We start from the raw sequence: 7,228 nt of genomic DNA, 5'->3' as shown, positions 1-7,228 counted from the left end.
CATACACACACTTGTACACACACACACACACTCACACACAAAATCTGTTGTTTTCCTGGCACTTTTTTTTGTTTCAACGTAAAACGTAAATAAGAAACACACATAGATAGATGGATAGATAGATAGATAGATAGATAGATAGATAGATAGATAGATCGGTAGATAGATAGATAGATAGATAGATAGATAGATAGATCGGTAGATAGATAGGGAAAAGTGAGAGGAGAGAGAGTAGGGAGAGAAAGAGAGAGAAGTGTAGAAAGAGAGAATGAAAGTAACACAAAGAAGTCTGTAAAAGGAGGAGGAGGAGGAGGAGGAGGAGACTGTGACTTCGTATCAGTATTCGGTTGTACGTCAGCAAACGCTGCCAAATCATTAACGGACATAATGAGAGAAAACCAAAGCAGAGACATATAAACACAATTGTGAACAACAAAACGAAAAACAGCGATAATAAAACCAGTTTTTCGCTTGGAGAAGTTTGTTGACGATGTGTCCAAAGCAGAAAAAACCCCAGGCCAACAGGAAATATGCGATCGTTTACATATACATCATCCTATGTCTTATTCTATTGATCTACAGTATCGTCATCATCGCGGTTAGTGTGAATCTCCTACTTGTATCTCTTGATAAATTCGAACCCTTGTTTCGTAACAGTGACCCGCAGCCGCCGCTCTCTCTTGTACAAACAGCTAGCTTTATTATAGGATTTAATTTCGTGAATAGCTGTCTTTTACTCTGGGGGTTTTCAGTCATACCGAAAACTTCGAATTTGGATTCAAACAAGAAAAAAACAAAGCAGTATTTCATTTTCGTTTTACTTTGTCTCACGTTCAGTCTTGGATATTTGGCAATTTTCGTGGTCTGCATCATTCATCGCCTGTACATCATGGAAAACGCTGGCAGCATTATTGTATATGCCATGAAGCACTACAGTGTCGATTCTTCTATGAAAAATACCCTCGATAAATTGCAGATATACTACAGCTGTTGTGGGGATGTAGGATATTCCGACTGGATTTTATTATCTCATCGGAGCCAGAACTTTAAAAAGAAAGTTATTATCCCACCATTTAGTTGCTGTACCAACCGTGACATTGAAGTGTGTAGTAAAAATGCTTTCTCGAAAACTTTGACTAAAATGATGAATGAAAATATGGTCTGGAATGTAGATGGCTGCAGTGAAGTAATACGAAATGCTTTTGGAAACTGGCAGTTATTCTTGATCGGCATCACATCTTTGATGGCTTTCTTTATTCAAGTTGTGGCCAATGTTATTGGTTTAATGATCTATTGCAACGCGGAGAACCAGCCACCGCCACTGGATTGTAATCTTGAGATGGAGATTTTATCGAGCGAAGATGATGACAGGAATAACTTTGTCCACAGAACAATCAATGAACGACGATATGAATGGAAAAATAATTGCTACGATGATTCCAACGTTTTAGGATACTGTTCCATTCTAAGCACACCACCTGAATAATTAGACATATTTAATCAGTTGTTAATTAGCAAATAATATAACACACTAAAAAAAACCAAAAAAAAAACCTATTGCTTTTATACAATTTATAACAACATTTGGAAATATGTCGCGAAAATTGGATTTGAATATTTTCATTATTTGGCATGTGACAACAAGGATGACCGTGACGATGATGCTATTAATAATAATAATAATAATAATAATAATAATAATAATAATAATAATAATAACAATAATAATAATAATAATAATAATAATAATAATAATAATAATAATAATAATAATAATATGAATGATTAATGATAATTAATAATGATAATAATGAACTTCGTTTATAAAAAAGAAAAAATGGAAAAGAAAAGCAGGAAATTAGATGGAATATTGTCTCTTCTCTCAGTCCAACGGTTCCCCTTTTTAATTACTTTGTTAATGACTAATACTTAATGAGAAAAACGTTAAAATAATGATTCGAATATAAATGAAAAAAATAGCGAAGCATTTTTCAAAGCCTCTCCTCATTTCAATAAACACCAACAACATTGGTTTCAGATTTTGGCACAAGGCCAGCAATTCCGGGATTGAAATTAAGTCAATTGCATCGACCCAGTACTAAACTGGTACTTATTTTATCGACCGCGAAAGGATGAAAAGTAAAGCCAACCTCGGCGGAATTTGAACTCACGGCGTAAAGACGGACGAAAGACCGCAAAGCCTTTTGCTAACGTCTCTGCCAGCTCGCTGCTGTGGAGGCTTCGCGGCATTTCTTCTGGGTTCAAATTTCTCCGAAGTCGGCTTTGCTTTTCAGCCTTTCGGGGTCGATGAAATAAGTACCAGTTACGCACTGGGGACGATGTAATCGACTCATTCTGCCTATTGTAGAAAGGATTACTGACATTGTTATTTAAGTAGCGATTTGGTTGAAACGTTAGAGCACCGGATAAAATAGCTTTATGTTCTGAGTTCCAGCTCTGCCAAGGCCGTCTCTGCCTTTCACTCTTTCGAAGGCGACAAAATAATGGAGTCACTCTGAAAAATTTCAGGCCACGTGCTTATAGTAGAAATTATTATTATCATTATTATTATTATTATTATTATGGAAGCGGTGCAAAGCGGCGACTTGGCAGAATGGTTAGCACGCTGGAGAAAAAGCTTAGCGGCATTTCGCCCCTACACTACGTTCCGAGTTCAAATTCCGCCAAGGTTAACTTTGCCTTTCATCCTTTCGGGGTCGATAAATTAAGTACCAGTGAAATACTGGAGTCGATGTAATCGACAAGTCCCTTCCCCATTAAATTTCAGGCCTTGTGCCTTTAACAGAAAGGATTATTATGGAAGCGGTGGATTATAATATAAAAAATAAAACGCTTTGCGGTTTTTCTTCCGGTTCTTTCATTCTGAGTTCAAATACCTTCGAAGTCAATAGTGCTATTCCTTTTTCGGGACCGATGAAATAAAATACCTGTGAATGACTAAAATCGATAATATCAACAAGTATTCCTCTGTTCAAAATTGCTGGCCTTTGCCTAAATCAAACTTTTGTTATGTCTTTTAAGTTTTATGTGAATTTCTACAGCACCACCAGATGTTTTCCGATGTTGGTTGGATGTTGCTATATCTAAGTGTCACGTGGGTTGTATTATAGTGTTGCCAAGGGGTGTCTTTTTTCTCTTTTTCTTGCTTCTGTCATTGGACTAAGGCCAAGCTGGGGCATTGCCTTGAAGGGTTTTAATAGTAAAACAAATCAATTCCAGAACTTATTTTAAATCTGCTACTTAATCTATCGAACTCTATTGTCTAACCGACAAGTTATAGAGGCATGAACAAACCAACACCGATTGTAAAGTAGAGGTGGTAAGTAAATACAAGCACACACGCACACATACACACATACACACACACACACATCTATATATATTTATCCGATGTGCTTCTTTCAGTTTCCGTCATCAAAATTCAGTCACAAGGTATTGGTCGGCCCTTGGAGTTTATAGGAGAAGACACTCGCCTAAGTTGCCACGCAGTGAGATTGAACCCAAAACCACGTAGTTACTAAGCGTGCTTCTAAACCTGTGCCTCAGTTGTGAAACATCCTGGACTTTAAATTCCGAAACATAGGATAATCTAACGCAAAAGAAATTGGCTGACTTTGTAAAAGATACATATTGGTTTCAAATTTTGTCCCAAAGACAGCGATTTCCAGGGAGGGGACGAATCGATTACATCGACCTCAGTGCTCAACTGGTGCTTATTTTATCGACCTTGGAAGGCAAAGTTGACCTCGGTGGAATTTGAACTTACAACGTAAAAGACGGAGGAAATGCCGCTGAGCGTTTTGTCCAACCTGCTAACGATTCTGTCAGCTCGCCGCCTTACATTCAACTATCTACCTACCTACCTACCTACCTATCTATCTATCTATCTATCTATCTATCTATCTATCTATCTATCTATCTGTCTGTCTGTCTGTCTGTCTGTCTATCTATCTATCTATCTATACATGCATATATACATACATACATATATATATAGATGTTTTCGATCTAGTTTGGATTCTTTACAATCAAATTTGATGGCAAAGAATCCAAACTAGATCGAAAACATCTATATATATATGTATATATATATATATATGTATATACATATTTATATATATATATGTATATGCATATTTATATATATGTATATATATATATATATATATATATATATATATATATATATATATATATATATATATATATAGGATGCGGTGAATAGACCGTCGTCTAAATTATGCAAAAATGAAAATAACTCTGATATCTCGTTTTAATAGATGTATTTACCAAAATTACATGAAAATATCTTGAAATACTAAAGAATAAATTTATTCAATAAAATCGTCATTAGCTTCAACCACGGCCTTCAGACGACTTCAGAATCTCCTGCAACTCTTGTTTAATGGTGAATGCTGCCATAATTCTTGCTTTCAGTTCATCTTTGAGATTTGTTGCTCTCTCACTCAACTAACTGCACTCTATACATAATAATCAAGGGGGTTGTAGTCTGGGGAGTTAGGTGGTCAGATGTTAGGGGTGATGTGGTCGCAGAAATTGCCTAACAGCCATGGCTGGGTTCTCCTGCTTGTGTGGCATGGTACAGAGTCCTGTTGCCAGACATAGAGTCTTGCAGCAGCCACCCTCTTGACCTAGGGCAGCACTACCTCCTCAAGGCACTTGTAGGCCTCCGTGTTGAGTGTGAGGAAGTGTGAGAAGATGAATGGAGGCATAATGTCATCATCACTAGTGATCACTCCAAACGCCATGATGTTGACTGGATGTTTGTTTTTATCAATCTCGGTACATGTTTTGGGCACACGGCAAGCCAACAGTTGTTCTGTGTGTTCGCCATTTGATCTTGGCAGAATTTTTTCTCGTCTGAGAAAAACCAAAACATGTTCGATTGGAGGGGTTGATTGAGTTTGTTCGAAAGCTTCGTAGCACGGTCTTTGCTCCTGTCCTTGATGGCTTGTGATAAAAATTGGCCCTTTCTCTTCTTGTATGAGGAAGACTGATTCTCTTCATGCACTACTTGCCTGATAATAAACTCAGACACTCCCATGTCCCTGACAATGGACCTGATTGACTTGGAGGGATCGTTGTCAATCATGGCCTGGATCTCACCAACTAATTCAGGAGCTCTTTTCTTATCCGAACGACCAGAGCGAGTTTTCTGAGCTGGCGTACCTTCGTAATCACCATTAGACTCATCCAACTCTTTTTGAATTCTCTGCACTGTCCTCAAATTGACACCCAAACACTCTTAAATATTCGTATTGGAGCTTCCGGCCCGAATGCCAAGCAGTACAGCATGTCATTTTCAAATTTCTGGCAGAGTGAATTGCGTCATGGCGCTGTTTTTCTCACATATGGTGCCCAGCTGCCCCTACTATACTGTGCATTCGACAACATCAAAAACAGACAATTCGCATGCACGAAATTAAAAATATAAATAACGACAATTTACCTATCGCCCCTGTACACATACACACACACACACACACACACACACACACACACACATATATATTAGGAAATGTTACGAGGAAAGAAAGTCTCGCGTGAGAGGAGCGCACTAAACTGCAAATGTGCAAAAATTTAAAACAACGGATAGTCACAGCTGGGATCATTTTTAAAACGTCGAGCTTTTCCAAAAATGTCAGTGTGTCGCCCGACGTTCAAAACATTGAATGTTATGTAATAGCAGCTCAGCCCCCCACCCCCACCCCCACCCGTTTGAAACAGAAGAACAATTTCAAAAGTGTACATAAAAATTAATTTATTTCATCAACTATTTCCATAAACCTGATGCCTAAAGCCTAAATGTGTGGTTTCCTAGGGTTTTGAGGGTGAGATTCGATCAAATCGCATAAAAATAAAAAAATTAAAAGCATAAATTTCACCTTCAAAGTGAAACGGATGTAAAATAGTGAAACATCACCCTTTTTTTAATGATGCATATTTTTGCATGCGTAAAAGAAACAAGTCATTTTCCATTTTGAAAATTTTCCTCTCTTCAGCTTCCGTTCCAACTTTTCTGCTCTATTTATTTTATTTCTTCTTTAGATTTGGGAAGGAGAGGATAATTAGTTAATTTTATTAAAAAAGCTGTTTTAGTAATCACCAGGAAATATGTAACATATTTCTTTCCTGTTCTTTTCGCCTGACCCTCTCTTTCTTTTTATATGCTTTTAATGTAAATATGTATGAATGTGTACATATATACATGTGTATTAGCATGAATGCCATGTCATGTATAGATCAGTATAGGTTGACTAATGCATGTAAACTGAAAAATATGTTTGTATGTCTACATGCGAGTATATATTCATTAATTACAGACCAAACATCTGGAATTGTTCTTACATCTTTTCTCAGTTTCATTTAATGCTTTTATCAGTTATTTCCTATTTAGTCGTATCCTTCAGGCTTCGGCAAGCCCAGATCCTAATAAGCGATGTTAAATCAGACACTTAAGTAGCCATATAACCCAGTATATACAGGTATAAACCCAGACCTAAAGTCCGGTTTTGTAGTAACAGATCTTTCATTAATTAACATAGATGTTTTCTTCCACACCAATCTTTAGTATTATGGTAACATCTACTGGGCAATTTTTAACTATGTTAACATCTACTGGGTAACCGATTTTCACTGCTGTACATAACTTTCCCCTTAGTCTCAGATCACAATATCTGGTTTGTTATACCTGTGTTCTATGTGAATGTTTATGTTAAGAAAGGAAACTGTTGCTAATAAAAGTTTTATTTGCGCTCCTATAAGTGTTGAAATTTATATTCGGAGTTATTCTGTGGAGCTTCCTTTCAGTTTTCAACCTCTTTCTGTATGTCTATTACGACTGGTGTGTTTTCCACACGGCTGGTTTATATCATATGCACTTTGTTCTATATTGCGGTCATGTAAAATGCCGTTAACATGAGCCTTAAGGGAGCACCCATGGTTATTCCATCTTGTTTATTTAATTTACTTTGTGGACAGCTAAAGATTCTATTTTACAGTACACTAGTAATTTCTTCAGTAAATTAACAGGTATATCTGTAGTGGTTTAATTATTTTTTACCTCCCCACATCACTTGACCTGACCTCCATTGTTTCTACCACTGGTTCTTTGGTCAGAGGTTTTTATACTTCTCTGGTGGAAAGGTTACCTAATTCGTTGATTTCTTCTACGATCTCTACGACC

Source organism: Octopus bimaculoides, chromosome 20 (assembly GCF_046866305.1).
Source record: "Octopus bimaculoides isolate indiv1 chromosome 20, ASM4686630v1, whole genome shotgun sequence".
In the NCBI taxonomy this organism is placed as follows: domain Eukaryota; kingdom Metazoa; phylum Mollusca; class Cephalopoda; order Octopoda; family Octopodidae; genus Octopus; species Octopus bimaculoides.
The sequence above is the reverse complement of the archived record's forward strand: the minus strand, read 5'-3'. Positions refer to the sequence as shown.